General features: G+C 33.8%; 1 long non-coding RNA gene across 4 annotated transcripts; it reads right to left on the bottom strand.

The window, feature by feature from the left end:
* Positions 1–14,565: 14,565 nt before the first annotated feature.
* LOC141664010 (uncharacterized) lies at positions 14,566–21,836 on the bottom strand. Of its 4 annotated transcripts, none has more exons than XR_012551782.1 (5): positions 21,545–21,836; positions 21,376–21,417; positions 15,716–15,802; positions 15,173–15,205; positions 14,566–14,856 (listed from the first exon to the last, which is right to left on the bottom strand). It is a non-coding gene; the product is annotated as an uncharacterized LOC141664010 (long non-coding RNA). The 4 variants fall into 4 exon arrangements; XR_012551781.1 differs by having other exon boundaries at positions 21,285–21,417; XR_012551779.1 differs by having other exon boundaries at positions 21,376–21,836.
* Between the last annotated feature and the right edge of the window lie 723 nt (positions 21,837–22,559).

Consider the following 22,559-nt stretch of genomic DNA (forward strand, 5'->3'; position numbering starts at 1 on the left):
AATTTCCACATCAACTGCAGAAGCAGAATATATTACTGCAGGAAGCTGTTGTGCATCGATTATTTGGATGAAGAATCAGTTACTGGATTATGGGTTAGAATTTTTTAAAATACCTATTTACTGTGATAATCAAAGTGCTATTGCTGTGACAGGTAATCCAGTTCAACACTCAATGACAAAGCGTATCAGCATTAGTTACCATTTTATAAGGGAACATGTGATGGAAGGTACAGTGGAATTGCATTTTGTTCCATCTTCACAAAACCACTATCTGAAGCTACTTTTACAAGATTGGTAAATGAACTTGGAATGGTTTCAGGTTCTTTCTCTAAATCTGCTTAGTTTTTGTTCTCATGCATTAGACTTTATGATCAGTGTTTACAGATTGTCTTATCTACATGTAATCTGTGCTTAAATTATAATACATTAAATAATGATTGTTATCTAATGTGGATCTATATACTCTAATAGTGTTTTGAATGTTATGTAACTATTCAATCCAATGAGGATTATTGTGCTAGATGCTGACCTAGTAGTCTTTAATATACTGGAAATTCCATGTTTGAATTAGTTGTTTATGTGGAAATTCATTAACACAAGCAAATTCTGATTTTGAGCTTAGTCAAATTTACTTTGTGTATCTTAGTACTAAGTCACAAACTAGATTCTTGCTTCTTATCTGTCAAATTCCGATGTCAGTAAATCTTAAGGATGAACCACATGCTTAATAAGCCTCGCTTATCTAAAGAAAAGAAAAGAAAATTAAAGTCAGGTACTCCTTTGAGATCTAGAGTAAATATGTGGAAGGGAAGACCCAAGTGCATTGCTGGTATTAAGTTATATGCATTAGAAAAGCAAATAATTTTTTCTTGGTGACTTTTCACATTCTCTGATTACTGGAGAAATACTCTGATAATAGCATAAATTCTAATAGCAGTTGTGACTCACTTACACTGAGAAGTCACTCTAAAAAGGAATTTCAAAAGATGCATAAAATGAGCACAAACAGTTGAGGTGGACTCTTGCATAAATTTGTTTTATAGAGACTTCATTATTAATGACAGATTTTAAGCACTTTTCTTAGTTATGCCTTATTTCTAAGATGTAATGAAGTTTATCAGACTTTAATCTTTATCCGATATTCTGCTAATGTACACACTATCACTCTATATGAATGATGAAATTTACTGTGGTGATTAAGTTGTTTTAGATAAACAGTTAAGTGTCATATGCATAATTATGTGGACAAGTTCTGATGGAAGTTCTGATGATTAAACTCTGAAGAAACAAGTCAGTATTTGTATGAAGAATCACAGATATAAAAATTCACTTTTTGAGTACAGAAGCCATGTTCTGATGACTGTTAAAATCTGATAATAGTCAAGTTCTGATATTAAATCCCGATACAAACTCTGATGCTTACGTGGCATTAATTATTTACTTCACTTATTTGTGGTAAATACTGTAACGGTCATATTTTATCAGAATATAATTAAGTGAGATAAAAACAGTCATAATCATTTGTTTACTGGGAAACGTGTTAATCTTGAAAAACTGCATGTGCATAATAATTATTGGTTATTTCTCGTGCCCACTAACTACTGCTTTAACTATTTACTGACTGCTTATATGTTGCCAGGTGTAAATTGTCTGCCACGCTTCACAAATTTAGCTGTTATCACGTGGGCTGTATAAATAAGAGAGTTAAAAGATTTTCTAATCTTTTACCTACTTTTCTTATTCTCTCATCTCTCTTATTTTCTCTCACCCATTAATATTCTCTGAAGCTCTATTTTCTCACAGGCATTTTATCAAACACTTTGTGGACACACTATTCTCACTTGATTTTTCACAGAAATTGCACCAAAAGACATCATTTTCAATGGAGCTAAGTTTGTTCCTAACAACTACTTGGCTATTCTGAGCAAGGATGAAGCTCCATCAGAACTTCACTTCATCCAAGACTTTTTATCTCGAAGTGAAATAGGCTATGCTTTGACCCAACCAGACACACTCTCAGGAACTCAAGTGCTGGAGTTTTGGAGGAGTGGTGTGTATGATGATGGTGGAGCAAATGGGTCCCCTAATATTATCTTCACAACAGGGGAGGATGGACATGTGGTGACTGTGTCTACAGTTCACCAAGCTCTACATCTACCAGAAAACTGCACTTATTCAACAGCCGAGGAGCCAGCTCTTCAACAGTTAATGGACAATCTGGGCTATGAAAGGACTTTGGAAAAGCTTGGACAACTAAAGAGACGCCACATCAGGAGGGAGTGGAGTTTCTTCTTTGACTGCATGACAAGAACCTTTTCAAACAAGTGTTCAAACTTTGATGCAATTCCTATCCTAAGTCAGCAAATTGGGTATGCTCTGATTACTTAATCTCATTTTTATTATGCTACTGTTGTACTAGGATTCATAGGGGATAGGATGACAGAAGATAGAAATACTGTATATTTTGCTAGATTCTGTCAACTTATTTACAGCTTTTGTAATGTAACTCTGATGCACCCCAACTAGCAAGTGAGTTGATATCACCATTAAAACTTGCTAAGAGAGCATTTACTGACTTATTATCTACTGATAATAAGAAAACTGTTCTAAGACCCCTCCAAAGTCCACAATCAGTCAAACAATTTTTAGTAAATTCTGACCCAACCACATACACTGCTAAATATCCTGATGTCCAACCAACCCAACCTCCATCAACACCTCCAACCACTACACAACCAACCACCTCTCAAACTCAACCAACTCAACCTACCATCAGAACATACTTCCAACCAGCTTAATCCTCACAACAACAACCATCAGCACCTACCATCAGATCTTCATCTTCCAGGCCTAAGAGGGCAAAGTCTATTCCTCAACCTCCACCAAAGAAAAGGAAGATGATTCTAAGGGATGAGTCAGATGATGAAGAAGCACAGGTTCATGCATCGGAACCTATGACTGTTGAAGCTGAAAATATCAATTTTCAGAAAGATATAGCAGCTGAAAAGGAAACTTCTCAGATAAATACTGATGCTGAGGGTTCTGATAATTTAAAGTGGAAAAGAACTGTAAGTTCTGATGCTACTCAGGGAACTTCTACACCATCTAGGAGATCTAAGAAACAGAGGGCAGGAAGGCACATGGCTCAACCTCCATCAGAGGATACTGAAGAAGATGAGGAAGGGGATCAGGAATCTCTGATCTCAAAAGAACCAATTATCATTGAAGCCCTTCCAGAACCAAAAGACACTGTTCATGATGTAATGCTCACACCTCCTGTCTCTCCAATCAAAGCTACAGATAATGTTGAAGAATAAGGCACAAGTTCTGAAATAGATATTCACAATCTAAATATTCCAACTATTTTTTATCTGGGAGCTCCAACTGCAACTCAGCCTTCTACTGTTAATTCTCCAATCTTACAGGCTGAGATACCATCTACACCAATTCTGGATCAGGAATTTGAAGATCAGAATTTAGTTGAAGCTGCTACAGCATCTCCTTCTGTCACACACACACACTTGTGTTGTCAGAGAATGATGAGGTTTCTGCAAGTTCTGGAGAGTCAGCTCCAGTTAATACTCCAGCTCCCATTCTTGGAAAGGAGGCACTTATTGAAAAGTTTGTTGAACAAGCTGCTCCTATTCCTTGGGAAGATACTCACAGAGGTGTGGAGTGGACCAAGAAGTGGAATGAAACTAATTTCATTCCACGCTCCAAAGTACTGACATACCATATTGGAAAAGTTGATGAGTTTATCACAAATTCTGATTTCAAGAAACAACTCAAAGTCACAGCTCTGTCTACCAAAATTCTTCAAGGTCTGCACTCTCAAACTCATGAAAAAGTTGACCAACTTCTAGAAAGGCCTGATAAGCTGGACATGGTGATGAAGCTAGACAAGAACAGGTTTATCAGACCTATTTCTGAGAAAGTTGAAGCCATCGATAAGATTCAAGAGAAGCAACAATCCCAAATTTCTGAGGTCCTACAGAATCAAGCTTCTCAAAAAGCTCAATTGGATGAAATTCAATCTTCAGTTGAACTTCTTCTCTCTCTCCTACTTCCTGATGATGCCAAAAAGGGGGAAAAGATAGTTAAGTCCAAATGCTCTAATGATCAAGTACTGAAGAAGAAAGATGATGAAGTTGATGACCTGGGAAACCCTACCCAGGGTAGAGGTCAAGTTCAAGGTAAAGGGCAAAGCAGCAAGGTTTCTTCTAGGAAACTAATTACTGATGCAAGCAAATCTTCTATTCAAAAGAGGACAAGTTCTGAAGCTACTAAAACTTAAAATCTGATAGCAAGTGCTCAAACTCAAAATCTGATATCAAGTTCTGATGAGCAAAGTCTGATGACAAAGCCTGATGTTCTGATTCAAGGTGGAAGTCAAGACTCTCAGAAGTTTCTGCAAACTCTAAAGCTGAAGGGAAAGGAGACAACTGTCTACTACAAAGATCCCAAGATTCAGACACTTGATGAAGAGATTGGTAGAAGACTATTTCTGAAGCATAATCCTGGAATGGATTTAGAAAATCTCAAGGAGTAAGAAGCTAGATTTAAAGCTAAAAAGACAAATCTAAAGCCAAAAGCTTATGTTGCAAAGAAACCTCCAAGGCCTAAGGAAAAAGGCATTGTGATCAAGGAGAAGTCAAATACTGAGGTATCAAAGCCCAAAACAAGATCACAGATTGAGATTGATCCCAAAGATAAAGGAAAGGGAAAAGTTGATGAACCAATAAAGCCACAGGAGATGAAAATTCCTCAAATCCTGATAAAACCTGTGTGCAAACTGGTTCAAGTGAATGATGATACTCTTGCTGAAGATGAAAATGTTCAAACTCTGAAAAGAAGGAAGATAACTGAAGAATCCAAGACAACCTCTGACATAGCTCAAGTTGATTTAGACAAGATGAAAGTAGTTGACAAAAAGAAATTTCTATGGAAAAATGTCAAACCATCAGATCCAAAGAAAAGCCAATTGCTGTCTGATTTAATGACTATTAGGTTAAATGCTAGAGAACCAAGAGACAGAGCAGGGCTAGGTTCTGATGAAGCTAAGATCAAGACAGGAGTTGAAGTTGCTACTAGAGATCCATTTCTATTAACTGACAGACCTCTTGAAGATGTTACATAGAAACACCTTGATAAGGTTATCTCTGTTCAAGTAGTACTGGATGTTCATGACAAACATAATATCAAGGAAAATCTGATTATATTTCTTGAAGATGGAAGGACATATCAAATGTCAGAATCAGATGTGCTAAACAAATCACTGAAAGAACTTCAATTCTTTCATTACCTTTTAGAGGTAAAGTTTGATATTACCAGGAGATGGTCAAATTTCATATTGAAGACCATAAGAGATAAAGCTAGAATTTCTGGTTCAAGGGTTACAGAATTCATTCCTAATATAGTTGAAGATGATGGAAGTGAGATTCCAATGAAGAAGGATTCTGCTAAGCTTGAAGTGACACTGAATGAGAAATGTCTGTGCTATAATGAAGATTCTTCTCATTCAAGGGTAATAAGACTGGGTGATGGTTTAGAAAAAAACCATATCTCTGCTCTAAGGACTACAATCTACCAAATTGGAAGTCAGAATGAAGAGATGAAGCAAGTCAAAGCTACACTATCTCAAGTCCTGAGGAATAAAGAAGAAAAGCTGATATCAAACTTTGTCAAGAATCACTTTGGATTCAGATTGGCTCAGTGAGATTGGTAAAAGCTATAAGGACTATAGGTTATAGTTAGTTATCTAGTTAAACTCTTATTGAATTTGTACTTAAATGTGTTTGTCATCATCAAATCTATTAACTTTTATATTTTACATAATTTACAAGTTGGGGAAGATTGTTAGATATATTTATGATGTCATGTCTAATATGATTTATGTTTAGTTTTCAAAACTTTACAACAGTTAATATCAGGACTTACTGAAATCAGGACTTACTGGAAGTCAGAACTTAATATCCGAACTTAAGTGCGGGAAGACTTTCAGTTAAGGAATGCGGCTGATTTACATAAGAGAAGATCTGGACTAAAATAATAGAAGATATGCATGGAAAGAGTTAGAGGACCAGAAGACTTGTAGAAGATATCTAATTGATATATATTAGGAGACAGAATTATATTCCATATCAATTAGAATATATCTTGTAACTGTGTATTATATAAACACAGACTTAGAGTTTACACTATATGTGTTATCATTATCAAGAAGATTATACATTGTAACCTAGCAGCTCTTAGTGATATTTGTTCATCACTGAGAGAGAACAACAGTTCATATTGTAACTGAGTTTATTGAATATACTTGATCTTTGTTACATATTTGTGTTGAAATCGATTTGATTGTGTAAACACTGTATTCAACCCCCTTCTACAGTGTTGTGTGACCTAACATAACATTTGTAGTTCTCACTATAAGTTCATTTTTGTTCTCTTTGTGTCTATGAATACCTCTTGTTTGAGTTGTTTCCCCTACGTAAATGGTTAATTAATTTTATAAGCTACTAACACTTGTTTAACTTGTTGTCTCTTATATTTTCCAGGACATGGAAGCAACTGTTTTAAATGACAATAGGATATGGATGGGTCATATTATTATCACAACTATTTTTTTAACGGTCAACCAAAGCAAGTATAATTTTTCATTCACAGTTTATATTTGGTGTATCTGTTTATATGAAATTATAATGCATTGTAATGTGTCATTTCGTATTAGTTTATACTTATACTTACTCCTGGAGTAGTAGCAAACTAACAAGGGAGTAAGCCTTCATAAGTTTTAGCACCAGTAATTGTGCCGCTGCTATACATTCCAAACTCACTTGTGTCCACACTCCAACTACTTGTTTTCATCTCGTCACTACTAGTACTAGTAGGTACCTACTCAGGTACTACTGATGACTGTTTATTATCAACTCTATTCTTTCACCTAATAAACTCACTTGCTTAATTTTTTTTATATTACATAGTAATGCACTCTTATGTGTCACTACACGTGTCTCTGGAGAGGCATGAGGAGTTTATACAGGTAGTGGATCCTAATGTTCCACAAAATTTCTCACAAGAATCCTTAGCAGTTCCGATTTCAATTACAAGCAAATGCCTTGGCCTACATTCATGGTCGTATTAGTATATAGCCATATAAGAATTGTGAGCCATTAATATGAATCCTTTTATACACTTTATATTCTTATAATGATTGTGTTTGCTCTAATACTACTATTTTATTATTTTATTTGCTTCATAAAGCTTCAAATATACAAATACTTTTAAGTGTTTTTATGCTTATATTGCTCCTGGATTTCTGGATAAAAACCATTTAAGCTTTAAGTAGGTACCTTCTGTTATGAAATTATCTTTATCATTTTTTTATTCAGTTATTGATTTTATTTTTTTAAAAAAATTATGGAGTCATTGAATGTGTTGTTCTCTTTTGCCTTCTATCTTTTCAGCATATGCCAGCCTACCCAGTTATTCTGCAGTGGGATGACTAATGCAACATATAGGAGTTGTCGGAAAATAATTGGATCAGGAGCATTGGTAGAGTAGTTGACGTAGCATGAAAAATTTGCTTTAAATGGTTGAAAATAAAACTGTTGTATGTTGCTATTCCTACAAATAAAACTGTTGTATGTTGCTATTCCTACAAATGTTACAAACGAATAAAGATTTGTCTATATAGAATACACACAATATGAGTTTTACTGGAGCGGTGTAACATAAATTTCATACAATACTTTGTCTTTTAGCACACCCTTGACTCTATTAATACAAGACAACACATCATTTTACGGAAAATGTCGTGAGAATGGAGAAAGGAAAACACTTTGTCTCACGGGAATTATTAACTAACACATTGTCTTACAATATTATTTTATAACTACACCGTTGTATGAAGTCATTTCAAACAATATATTTTGTTTTTGAAACTGTTGACTATAGGAAGGAAGGACAACATTTCGTCTCAGCGGAGCCGTTGTGTTAAACATATCACACATATGGGGTGCATCTAAGAAACACATGAATAACACAATATCTTATAACACTCCGGTTACAACAGAACTATTTTGTATACCAACCTTCTAACAATATTTTCTTGTATCTGCGCTGTTATCTTGCAGTAAGACAGACAACGATTGGGTACCATTGTCTGATACGCGCATCAGACATCGCCTCAATACTCAACGTTATTGAGGGGTATCAGACAATGGTTAAAAACCATTGTGTCACCCTATTTTCCTCGTAGTGTTCTTTCCAACTAGTGAAATATGATTCAATAATGTCGGAAATCTGTCATAAATGTCAGTAATTGTTTCATCAGGCTTAGCATCAAACTGTCATACTCTTGCACAACAACTCTTTTGATTTTCTTGATTACCATTTTTCCTTGACATTGAGTTTCCAAAACATCCTATATAGCTTTTGCAATCTTGCAAGCAATCACCCTCTTTGATATTACATTCTTCAAACTGTTGTGAAGTATATTCCTGACCTTAGCATGCTTAAGCATTGCAGCTTTCTCAGTATTTGACCATTCAGATTTTTCTTTCTTGATGTAGTGCTCAGAAACTTTTGGTGTCAAGGCTAAAACCTTTTGAGGATAAGGAGGTCCACGATATATTATATCAATATAATCATCATCAATGGCTTCAAGAACCATGAGCATCTTTACTCCCCATGTGAAGTAGTCAGCCTTTTTCAATATTGGGATCTTCATGCTTTCATATTTACTTCCTGACAACATGATCTTTTCTAATTAACAATTAATCAGACTGCTCTGATGTAATAACCCCAATTTTCATAACTATTTGAAACCCTGATGAATATTAAATTTTGTTGAGTTTGCTGATTGTGAAATATTATCAGTTGACCATATGTAGAAGTTTTGTTAATAAAATTATGAGTACATATTAGTGTTCTGTGATGAATTTGAGTGTATGTAAAATTTGTCAGATTTCGAAAACGAGCTCTTTGATTTTTTTCCGAAAATCCACCAGACACCGAAAGAATTAAGTGTAAAGCATTAAGATTGAAAGAATTAAGTCCAAGGATATTAAAGGAGGATGAGTAAAGGAATAAAATATAGTGAAAAGATTTTAGGGAAAACCTAACAATAAGATCACGAATATGTTCCCTCAAACAATCAACGAGAATGAGAGTTAAACGAGCCGTAAAATGAATAAACGATGAAGGAACGACCTTATGCAAGTGGCAAGAGAGATTAACCAAGCAATTAGAAATTACTAAGTGGATTAAAACAAGATTACATCATCACACTATAAAATTGTAATATGAAGCAAGGTGACAAAAGAAATTGATTAAAGTTAAATCAAGATATTTAGCCAAGCAAACCACTTGATTAATTAACAACCAAGCATTTCTATCATACTTACCAAAACAAGTCAGGAAAACAAACCAATCCCCCCCATTTCTCTCAAAGCTCTCGGCCGCTTTCTAGAAAATAAAGAAAGAAAACTCAAAGTTCAAGCTCCACTCCATTATAAATCAGAAGGTAATTCCCGTGGCTTCTTGATGATCAAACTTAGTTATCCTCGAAGTTTAAGCTTCAAAATCCATTCCTAGCTTGCTTAAGTAAATCAATAAAGATGATGATGAATAATAGTGAATCAAAACTTACTTTGGTTTTCATGATTTATCATGAAAGATTAAGGTGAACAAGCAAATATCGAGGTCATTTTAGGCATTCAAAGCTCTAGTGTTGTGTTATGAAGGTTCAAGAAGGTATGACAAAGCTTTCATCCTTTGATTTATATATGTTATGTACTTGAGTTATTTTGGAAGTTCGGAATGAATATTTGTGGTTTGTATGAAATTTTCAAAGATTTTAACATATTAGTATAGTTTAGTATGTGTTTTTTATTGTAGTTGATGGTTAAATAGTTGTTGGATTGATTTGGTGATTTTTCGTAAATTAGAAATCCTTAGTTTATAGCCGTCGTAATGCCCGATTTTACAATAACCCTATTTGTGTGTAACTTTAGCATCTAATAATGCACTTTTGAATATCACCACTGCCTTAATTAATTAGATCATACTTTAAGCTTCGTTTTGGTATATAACTTGAGTTGTTTTGGAAGTTCGGAATGAATATTTGTGGTTTGTATGTTTTAGATGATCAAAGTGAGATATTGTTTAGTTGGTTTGGTGGTTTTGGTTTTGATGAAATTTTGAAAGATTTTAACATATTACTATAGTTTAGTATGTGTTTTTTATTGTAGTTGATGGTTGAATAGTTGTTGGATTGATTTGGTGATTTTTCGTAAATTGGAAATCGTTAGTTTATAGCCGTCGTAATGCTCGATATTATAATAACCCTATTTGTGTGTAACTTTAGCATCTAATAATGCACTTTTGAATATCACCAATTCCTTAATTAATTAGATCACACTTTAAGCTTCGTATTGGTATATAAATCGCGTTAATCGAATTTACAGTTTAGGAGAAGCGATTGTTTTAAGTAACGGAGTTTTGCGGACCCACCTCGACCTTACGAGTAGCTTTCAAACTGTTTTTGAGACCCCTAAAGACTTTTCGGATCATAAAACTTTTATGTAAGTTGGTAGAGGCAGTTCAAAAAACCCTCGCGAAGGTTTCGCGTTAAAAAGTTTAATTGTCAATTTTATAAAAATGATGGAGCCGAGGATGCGCAAGCGAGAAATGTTAATCAATGACTTGAAAACTAGCATTAGTGTCAATAAGAGTAAAGCTTAGTTTCATAAGAGCCCGATGACAAATCCCAAGTTATGTTATTGTTTATAGGTTATCGGACCAATCCTAGACCCACTACCATCCTCGAACATTCAGGCAAGTTTTCGAACCCTATTACTAATATTGTGATGATTACAGGTATATGCAATATCTAGCGTTATAAATGCATGAAAGTTTTGAAAACATAATCTTGCGATATAAATGTATGTATGATTTCAAGTTAAAATCCTACAATATATATGCATGCATTCTTTGAAATTATGATATTTTAATATTATAATACGATTGCTTAAAGTTGAGCTTGCGAGCTATTTAATAACTATGCTAGCGATAAGTTAAGTTTTACGTGTACCCTTAACATAGGGCATACAAGTTTGAACATTATACTTTAAAGCGGGAGATGATATTCCCGAATATGTTACATACAAATTTACGATCAATTATTCTCCATGAATATTATTTTTATTATTCAAGTAAAGATTTTAATTATAAAAAATTATATATTTATTAAAGGAATATTAGTATTAAATATTTATTTAAAGACTTTTAACTCTGATTATTTTATTTAAATATGTTCTTTAAATAATAATTATTTAAGGAATATTATTTAAATATTCATTAAATATTTTCTAATGTGATTGACAAATGACTCGTATTACTTAAAACATCTTTATCTTAAATGTTTTCGGAAAAAAAATTCGAACTATAATTAGATAGTTTTAAAAGTAAAAGAGAGGATCCCAAACCCCATTTTCAAATTTAAATATTTCCTTGTAATGGGATTTAAATACTCGCTCAAATATGGGGGAGCCTGCTCAGTGATGTATTTTATATTCGCAACGAAGTTGCTGAATAGAAAAAAGAGAGTTTGCGATTACTTGCCCAATATTTGAGAAGTCATGGAACAAGTTTAATCCATTAACAAGCATCGCTTGGGAAATATTGGCGAGTTTCCCCTTTCCAACTACAAACGACTTCTTGGTGGATTCAGTCGACAATTTTCTACTTGGGGAAAGGGAGGCGAACTTTACGTTTCAGGGTCATGGATTTAATCGAGCTAGGAGTTAGCATAAGAGGCTAAATGGTCAGAAAGTTCCGAAAATATGGTTCATTTCTTAGGAGTCCAGCGTTCGGTTGACAAAAAAATCCGACTGTTCTCCTTTACATGTAGGTATAAAGGGTGTTGTACGACTGCGACTGATCATCATAGTTGCAGACCCTGGGCGCGGGTGAAACTCCATAAAGTAGTTCATCATCCATATTGGATATTTACTGCAACATCATCGAAAACACCCCAGTGAGAGAAAGCTACGACTGAGTGACCGATGATTGTTGGCAGCATCTAGCGTTCAAAATGATGTTTCAAAAATGCAGTATCTCATAAATTTATCATTCAAATGATATTTCAAGGATTGATTTTACTTAAGGGGACAAAAGCCCTCAAGAGTTTTTAAGAAAATGATTTATACAAGACTTGCCTTGTAACTTCATCTATATGATGAACTTTTTAAAACTGGTTATACTGTGAACAACAGTAGTTTTCAAGGAGATTTATAAAAAAGATATATAACTATATTGAAGTATCTCATAACTTCACCTTTTAAACATATATCAAGATAATGTTACCTTATGCATGGTAAACATTTTCGGGAAGTTTATGATAAAGATTCTTTTCATTGTTGATTAAATTATATATTATCTTGTGGGTTGTATTGCTCACTCTTGCTTTATTTATTTATCACACAATAACAGCTAGGCGAGATGGCCAAACTCAAGTGCACCCACCACAAGACCGTGGGAAACGTCCCACATCTACCCGCTGAGATCTTAGTCGCTATCACTGCATACGTAGATCAACCTGTAGTCTAGGCTTTCAGCTTCTGGGAATCAAACTTATGTATAATAATGACATGTATAAGATAATGGCAAGGAAGTTCTAAACTTATTAATTAATCATTTGGGTATAATATAACTTATAACTTGTGGATCTTATGACTGATACTTATTCCAATTTCATCTTTGGGACTATAACGTATTGTGGACTGTGTGTTATTGTGGGGTCACGGCATGCAATTATTATTTTGATTTAAGTTAAGCATTGTTAATGAAAAGGAAGATCGTGACAACCCGTATCCCCGAGCCCGGATCTGGGGGTATTACAGAATTGGTATCAGAGCTAAGTGTTATAAACCCCAGAGATGATGCGAAGATAAAAATAATAAGTTCAATAAGATAATAAGAACTCTTTCCAAGTTCATAGTAGGACTACCTAACGTAGTACTAATAGTTAAAACCCTTACGGGAACCCTTACAAATATCATGATAGTGATATAGTTCGTTATCATATAGGGTAGCGCGACTCCGAACCATGGGTTCATGAGCAACAACACGATGATATTTTACTACAAGCTGGAGATCAGATTGTGGATCCGACGGAGAACCATAATGAGGAGGGACCGGATTATGTTCATGTTGAGGATGTAGAGGTTAAGGATGTTATCCCAAAATAGATAGTTGTTGAGGAGGATCTCGTGGAGGATCCTGACGAAAATGAAGAGATGATCACTGAGGAATTAATGACCATAGTAAGGCGACTACCAGAGCTAGGATAACCATAAGGGAGGCACTAGAGGATGGAGAGTTACCAAGGGCACAACCGATAGTGAGGGCTCATGTAGTGGGGCTTTTCATGGCATCAGTTATACCCATATCAGACCTTATCGAGGAGGTTCCTGTAGACATCCATGAGGTTCCACCAGTTCCTGTCACCTCCCCTGTACAGAGCCCAGCACCTACTAAGGAGATTTTACCTTTATCTCGTGCACCATTGTCATATGATACTGTGTTTGGTTATCTTATTGGATCTCCCGGGTTTGCATCACCTGCACCCTATAGACTGCTAGATGCAACCATTTAGGCTCTTCTTGTTGCTGATTATCATATGACTGTGGGTGGCCTAGCTGAGGCCTGTAATGTTAGAAGTGAGTTGTTGGATTGACTTACTGCACCGAGGAGTGATGGCGAGCTACTTCCGGCAGGCTTAGTTTATAGAATGTGTATTAACCTGAAATTTTGGACTAATTTGAAATTTTTGGATGAATAATAATTTTGCTGATGGGAATATTTTTAGACGACCATATATAGAAGTTTTATTATTGGGATTCTGAGTCCTTATTAGTTTTCAGCAATGAATTTGAGTGTATATAAAATTTGTCAGAATTTGAATACGAGCACTTTAATTTTTCCCGAAAAATTCACCAGACACCGGAGGAATTAAGTATAATGATTTAAGGTTGAAGGATTTGTATCCAAGGATTTCACTACAAGAAAAACAGGATGAGACAACGGTTTTAAACCGTTGTCTAATAGCCCTCAATACCATTGAGTATTGAGGTGTCGTCTGATACGTGTATCAGATAACAGTACCTATATGTTGTCTGTCTTCATTCAAGACAACAAGTGCTTATAAAATTGTTGTTCGAAGGTTATTATATACAACGGTTTTGTCAAAACAGACCGTTGTAAAATATTGTATTACTCAAGCGTTTGTTAGTTGCATACCAATATCTGATATCTTTAACACTACGGTTTTTCTGAAAAGAAGCGTTGTCTTTATTTCCTATAGTCAACAGTTTCTGAAACATGACATATTGTCTGAAATGACATACCACAACGGATTACACACTGGAATTAACAGATTATGCTTGTTTGAGTTTCTAACAAACAATAATTTATGAAACTCAAAGTGTTGTGAACTAGTTTGTCAAATTATATAATATTAACAAATATTATGTTCAAATTATTTAAATCAGTTGCAAATAGAAATCACAAAATCAAAACCCATCCATTCAAATATGGACAATACAATAATACAAATTGCATTAAATACTGAATACAATCTTCACCGATAATCAGATAGTATCGATCTTATCATAAGTTTAAGGATTTTAATTGAATACTTTTGTAAAGCTATACTTCTTTACTTAAACAATTTCTTCAAGGTACGTCAACTACTCTAGCATTTAAACAATTTCTTCAAGCTACATCAACTACTCTAGCCCTGCTCTTAATCCAAGTATTTTCCAACAACTCCTATCTATTGCCGTAGTCGTCCCCCTGCACCAATCAACCATGAATGTAAGCCAAGGCATCTGCTGGTAATTGATATCACAACTGATAATGATTCTTGTAAACAAGTTTATGGAATATTGGCATCAAGTGTAAAAGAATATTTTAATAATTTTTGACAAACATAGTCTCTTGAATAATGAGCTTGAATAATGAATATAGATACTTTTTGAATTACTGTATATGGAAACTAACACCCCTTTCACTCTTTGATTTCAATTAACTTACAGTAGGAGTAGTTTTGAACTACAAGTGAGGCTATTGTGTAATTACATAACTCACCCACATAATCATATGATCATACCTGTTGTGCGGCATTAAAGGGGACTCCCAACACCTGTACCATTGAAAATTTGAATAAATTATCTCAGCCGCAAAGGAATAGAAAACTGAATGACATGAAATAAAAACTTTGTGCTATCTGTATATTTCTACATGGCAAGATTTCTAAGATATTATGTACGTGGCCACCTCAAGTCCTGGTCAACAAACCTGAATTTTGAGTACTAACACCAATTCATGAATCATGATGTTATCTAGGTAATAATCTTAATTCTCCATTTTATTAAACTCTTAATGGCAATTGGAAAACATGTACTATATAGCTAGGATAAGATAAGGAACATGTACTTGATGATGTACTCTTTCAATAATCTTAATTATTTTCGTAATGATCTCATATTTGCATAGCCCGATAAAAATAAAGCTCGTAGCTTGAGGTACCTACCACTATACAGACGCAACACGGGATTCTAAACTATAAAGAACCCGTTTACCTGAGTATGTGTTATGCATCGCATAAATCTGCTACATTTTTAAAATTCTGGTATTAAAGATAATAACATACCTGAAGCGGAAAGGAAAGCAAGAGGAATTCTCTCATCTAATACAAAATGTTGCAGATCACCCTTGCACAATAAAGATGACATTTGACCTAGAAATCAATAAATCTTCAAAATTAGACAATGCAAACCAGTAAGATACATTTTGGATCAACAATTTTATTAGATAAATTTTAGTTTTATATATATTTTTTTGAAAGGTTGTGTATAGTACAAGAATTGTATATCATCGGGATACATTTTGGAGCTATCACTACAAGAAAAAGTTGAATAGACATCATACATTAGACATCGGTTGATGTTGCCACTGATTTTAAAAGAACCAATAACATCATCCCGTATTTTTCTGATATCTATGTTATTTGAAGACATCGGTTATTTAATAACTGATGTCTAAAATTACCAAAAAAAAAAATCAGGACGCGCTCTTTCAATTTTATTCCCCCTTAGCAAAATTTTTTTCAGGTTCCCCCTCATTTACCAATTCTTCCCCCCATTTTCAGAAACTAAGTTAATAATTAAACTTTCACTCTCTCTCGTCTCACCCCCACCCCGACCTCTCTCTCTCTCCCTCTCCCTCTCTCCCTCCCTCCACCCTCCACCCTCCACCCTCCACCCACCACCTAAAGTCTTAAATCGTTCACAGAAGGTTCAGAAGTTCCCCCAGATGTTCAACTTGATTTAGTTTGTCCGAAGTTCTACTATCGATAAACCGATTCATTCGAGTGGAAGTCTGTTCAATTTGTTCGAAGATATAAAGCTCGAATTGGTATATAAGTGAGCTACAAAACTCGAATTCTTAGTTTCATTTAATTTTAAATTGGGGATATTTCAATTCTAAACCCTAATTGCACTTCATGCTTGAGTAATGATCTATTTGTTCCTAATGCTACTTGGTACATGATTCCAGAAAAAGAATACAATATTAAAACCCATAACTTAATTTATATACTTCTACTTTTCTATACTGCCTTGTGGTCGGGTTATCATTGTATCTCAAAGTTACTACTCAAACTCAAGAAGAACTCTTGGCTTCCCACCTTGAGCAACAATCATCGATGTATTATCTCTCTCTCAGTAATTGTTTTGTAGTTGTGTGTTCTTTTATGCTTGGTTTGATGCTTTTATATAAAAAGTTCTGATCTTTTAACACCTTACCTGGATTAGATCTGTAGATTTTATATTAATTGTATCTATAGTGTGTTTTATTGGTTTTTATATATCTTGAACCTGCTGACAATTGAATATAAAGATTATTGATTGTATGTAATGTAATTTAAACTTGTATTACAATTATTTCAGTTACCTAAGCTAATTAGTTAGTGATGTAATTGCGTGAATTTTGTTAAAGATTGTTGTATCGCAATTATCCAAGTCTTCTTTAGCTATAAGCTGATGCTGATTCGTGATCGATTTTGAATATGTGCTCTATCTCTGTCCGGGGCTATCGATTTCAAAGTCTGCTATGTCCTGTGTTTTTCACACAGAGTAAGCACTAATTAGTATTTGAATAGGTCACAGATGTTTATATTTGATTTTTGTTTTTATTTTGTTTGTGTTTTATTATCATTTAACTTATAGCTTAACATTTGTGAAGTATGATTACTAATTGTGTCTGATGCTGCCATTTTTTTATACACTCAACTAAAATTATCTTATAGAGTATAAAGCTATAATGTAGTCAAGAACATGAGTGTTGTGATCAAAAGTAGTTGATCCAAAATTAAAAGACCAATTTATCCAGGAAATTTAATTTATTCAAGGACCGTGTTTCCTGCCTTCTCTATATTTAGAGATCCTAGTTATATCATACAGGGCCAGTTATCAAGAAGCATAATTTTTTAAAATTATAAATACCTTGTGTGTATAGAAACGGTCAATTGCAAAAATTTAAATACCTCACTTGAGGCCGAAGCTTTGCATACCTTGGTTATAAGCCAAGAGGTAACCTAACTTTAATTTGAATTTATGTTTTTCTAAATCTAACAAATATGTAACATGACTGCAGATATATAACAACATTTACTTCGGATCTGGTGTTTCTCCGAGTAAATTTAAATCCTCATCGAACAAAGGGTTTGAAAACATCATCTGTTAGTTTGAATCACGTGTAAGTGCAGTAGTTCTTCAACAATATTATGAGTGACAAATCTTTGATCTCTTAGTTATGCACATTGTTGTTTCCACTCTGGAATATTTCTGACAAGTATAATACAGACTGAGGTTCAGTGACAACTTCAATTTAACTTTTCTAAGTTTGGAGTTGAAGCTTAATCAACATATTTTTGTATAGAATGTGGTTTCACAGGCCTTTCAAAGCTGATAATTGGACACTCTTTGTGGTAAGGACTAGAGTTATTTAATATGATAATTCAAAAAAAAATCTTTTGCACTCATACTCTTTGTGGTAAGTGTTAAATTAAACACTTACAATTCGATATAATTATTGATTTGTTTGTGATCAATTACAGAGATTGTTCACTTAGGATGAGAGGTAAATCCATTTTTTTTATATGTACATGTATTATTATCGTAATTGAGCATTTTTGTTGTTTAATTAGAATTATTTTTTTGATTAGAGATGTTACTTTGTATGCTCTCGGTATTGGAGCTTGTGGTACTAATGCTTTAGATGACAAAGAGCTCAAATACGTTTACCACGAAAATGGCCAGAAATTCATTAAGGTACTATAAGTTTGTCGAGTAATTGGAATTATAAGCAGATTAAGTTGGAGCAATCTATGTATAGATATTATTAAAGTTTTTGAGTTTTATGTATTTTGTATCGAATTCCTGGTTGTAGGTCTTACCGACATTTGCTGCTATATACTCACTGGGATCGATAAATATTTCTGAAATACCTAGAATATTGTGAGTATACCTTTTTATTTTTTTAATTCAATCTTATCTTTGCTGTAATTTTGCCTGACTGAGCAGGTCGGTACTTATTTTTGCTAGATTTGATCCGCGCCTGTTATTGCATGGACAACAGTTTATAGAAATTTACAGGCTGTTGCCTACTTTTGTAAGGTTCTTAACCTCAAGGTTCTTACACTAACTATCAAGCAAATCGGAACGTAGCTTTTAAACATCCTAAAAGTCAGTCATTTGTAGTTTATGAGGAATGTACGCAGCCCTCCCAGGTATGTCACATATTTTTACATCCGTTGCCTCTTCGCTAATTCTGGAATGTTTCATATCTCTGTATCTACGGGTTTATTTTGATTTTAAACCTACCATATTTAACACTAGTGAGATTGTTGACAATTAGTATATGAATTTGATAAGAAATGCTGACTTTTTTTTGCCTAGCAGAAATGCTGACTGTTGTTTGACTTGCTTCATATTTCATGTTACAAATACTAGGATCACTATACAGTTTTTGAGATAACCTATCAGTAAATTTGTCTTATATAGCAACTCCCTGTATTTTAATTTTTAGGACACAGGTAATACACTTTAATTTGAGAAACATTATGAAAGAAGAGGAACAAAGCGAGAAAGAAAAGGGAAAAGAATTTCTTTCAGTGATTTTTACTGCGTGTCAATCATTAGATTAGAGTAAAACATGGACAGTTCATAATTTTTGTTTTAAATCATCTCTTGTACTTTCTTCAATTTGCATCTTGTTTTTCCTTCCTGATGAGGCAATCATGCCCCTAGCGTGTGTAGCTTGGTGATATGGTGTGGCCAAATGAAGAAGGAAATAACATGAAATGAGGACATTCTTAGAGAAATGGAGGTAGCACTGAATACTGATTGGTGTGAATATCGAGCAGGGTGTGATGGTTTGGTTATATTGAGCTTAGGTATCTCAGTGATCAGTGAGGAAGAGTGATAGACTAGAATCAATCTCATAAAGATATTTTTAAAAATGAGTGGTATCACACTGCTTCACTTTTTCCTTCAGTAGCAGTAGCAGAGGGCCATATTTGTCATATCAGGCTTACCTAACAGAATAAGGCTGCCAAGAATTGTATGAGAGCATATAGTTTCACATCTCTGACCTGGGGCATTTTGCTGAAGCTAACTAGCACAAGTGAGTTTTAGTTGCATAGCTAGTATAATACTTTTGTGGTCTAAAAGAGTTCGATGAATAGATGATTCATAATTTCGTCATTTATTTGTGATTGTTTTAGAATATTTGATTATCAATTGAAAGCTTGTACCTTAGTACCAGACTTTACTTAAGACTGGCCTAGATATATGAGGAACCAAATATAACAGAGTGTACATTATGGCTAAATTTTCATCTTTGGTGATTTCAGGCGGTAAACTACTTGAAAATAAGGAGTCTGATGGATTTGACATGCCGAACCTTGTCGAGCAAGATCAAGGTAAAGACTCCAGAGGAGATCGGGGAGGCTGTCAAAAATTGGAAATGTTCGAAGAGGGAATAAAAGCTAGGGTAGACAAAAATTTATAGAATGGTCTTCTATAGCATCAGGAGTTCAGCCTCGTATATGATCTGATAACCTCAAATTGTAGCTTAAGACAGCGCCATTCCTTCTATTGTAGCTTAAGGTCAATAACTCTTAGTTTGATTTTGAATGATTCTGTAATAAAACTAGATCTTGATATTTATGTTGATGAATATAAGCGTTTAGTTAGTTCATTGTTTAAGTACTTTTAATGAATAAATATTGATGTCAAAAAAATGATTGGACATCCATTTTAATGAATAAATACTGATGTCAAAAAAATTATTATACATCACCTTTAATATATAAATACTGATATTTCAAAGGCAATTGTACATCACTTTTAGTGAAGAAAAACTGATGTCAAAGAAGTTGATGTACATCATTTTTTCCTAAAAAACTGATGTCAAAGACTCACATGTTCAAGTCTAAAAGAAATATAGACATCACCTTAATTGGGATAAAATTGATGTCTAAGTGCCAACATAGACATCACATTTTACTAAATAAATCGATGTTTAATATCTGATTTTACATCACCTTTATGAAAAAAATCGATGTCTACGTGGAAAAAAATATAGCTCATTATATGTTTAATCTGTTGTAATAGGTGTAATTTATTTATTAAATTATTTATTTCTAACATTTTTTGTAAAAAAACAATGCATGGACATCAGGTAGTTTGCCAGAAACGATGTCTAAGCGAGTAAAAACATCGGGTTATGGCCGATGTCTAGAATAGACATCACCGACATCAACATCGGTTACTAAACAACATAGACATCGGCCAAAAACCGATGTCTATGAACATTTTTCTTGTAGTGTATGCTCTCACATCATGTCTGTCAACTCTTAATGTTCTAAAGTCTAAATTTTGCAAGGTATGTGCACCAATAATGCATCAACAATGAACAACTTCTTTAAGGGTCAAATTAGAATTTAAAGCATAAAATAAATTATAGGGGAACCCAGAAGCCCCAACCACTGCCATTTAGTTGGGCACTCATTACTATTGCCCAGAGACCTAAATTTCCGCCAAATGAAACAAAGACTAGGCATTATTGTGGTCAAATATCACTTGTAAAATTATAAAAGAAGATGATATTACTCAACAAGGACACGAGAAATACAATATATCAAATAAAATTCTCACATTGTTGTGACTTGATCGAGTAGATCCATCAACAATGAAAAACTTCTTTAACGGAAACTGGAGGGACGAAGCAAGTTTTTCAATTTTTTACCTAAGCTCTCCATCTACGCCTTCTCAATAGTCTTGGGATGCCCTGTCAAATACTTGGCCCCAATAGTACCACACATAAAAAATTCCCCAAAACAGCACAATGGTTTAACAAACAGATATGAAACCTAAAATTCAAAAAAGTGAAAACACGAAAAATCATGAAACCTAACTGAATTCAGGCAGTCAGGATCCTTCTGATCGGAAATGGAAGCACAAACGGAGTCGGGATCCTTCTGATCGAAAATGGAAGCACAAACGGAGGACAGTTCTAAAAACTCCATTTCTTATTTGTCAATTGGTCATTTTGAGTGCAATTACTATTTGAAATAGAGGTGAATTGAGAGCAGGCTGACATCGAGAGATTTAGATTTGTGTCCTTCTGGGTTTATGTTTACAGGGAAGGAGATAAAAGGGGCTCGGGAATTTTGCAAAAAGAGGGGGAAGGCGAAGCGGGTAATGAAAATAAATGAAGGGGGAAACGAAAAGTTAAATGAGTAAACCAATTATAACGAGAAAATTCGATAAAAAATCTTCTGTACTTGTAATTTTTTTATAAATAAATTTATGAAATCATTATTATAAAATAATAAAAAATAATTTTAATTTTTTTAATGATTTTAATATGATAAAAACTAAAATATTTTTATATTTGTACGATTGTACTTGTAAACTAATCGGGAATGAATATCATGTTTGAGGTTGTACTTTTAACAGTTTTTTCTAATTCTGTCATGGAAGTGGAGTCTGAATGTTTTGATATATTTTTCAAATGGCTAAAATTGATATATCTTAACATTCATACGTTTGGATTGTCGAAAAAATTATTTAAAAAAAAATCTTTTCAATCTGGAACCAATCTCGTGTTTGGGAGTTGTACTTTTAACATATATTTCTATTTATTATCATGCAAATATAATTTGATTTTTTTTAATAATTTTTTCATATGACTAGAATTGATATATCTTAACATCTGTACATTTGGATCGTCGAAAAAATTATTTCAATATTTGAGTACTTATAAACGTAAATAATTTATTTATTTGGCGGTATCTTACTATTTTTAGTACTCCCTTCAATAATATTATTAGAATTAATTATTTTTCAAATTAAATAAATAATTATTAGTCTACGATAACAATTATGGTGGTGTAGTGTAGCATCTCTTGTAACTTGAGTGACATTTGT

Source organism: Apium graveolens, chromosome 6, assembly GCF_009905375.1.
Source record: "Apium graveolens cultivar Ventura chromosome 6, ASM990537v1, whole genome shotgun sequence".
Lineage (NCBI taxonomy): Eukaryota > Viridiplantae > Streptophyta > Magnoliopsida > Apiales > Apiaceae > Apium > Apium graveolens.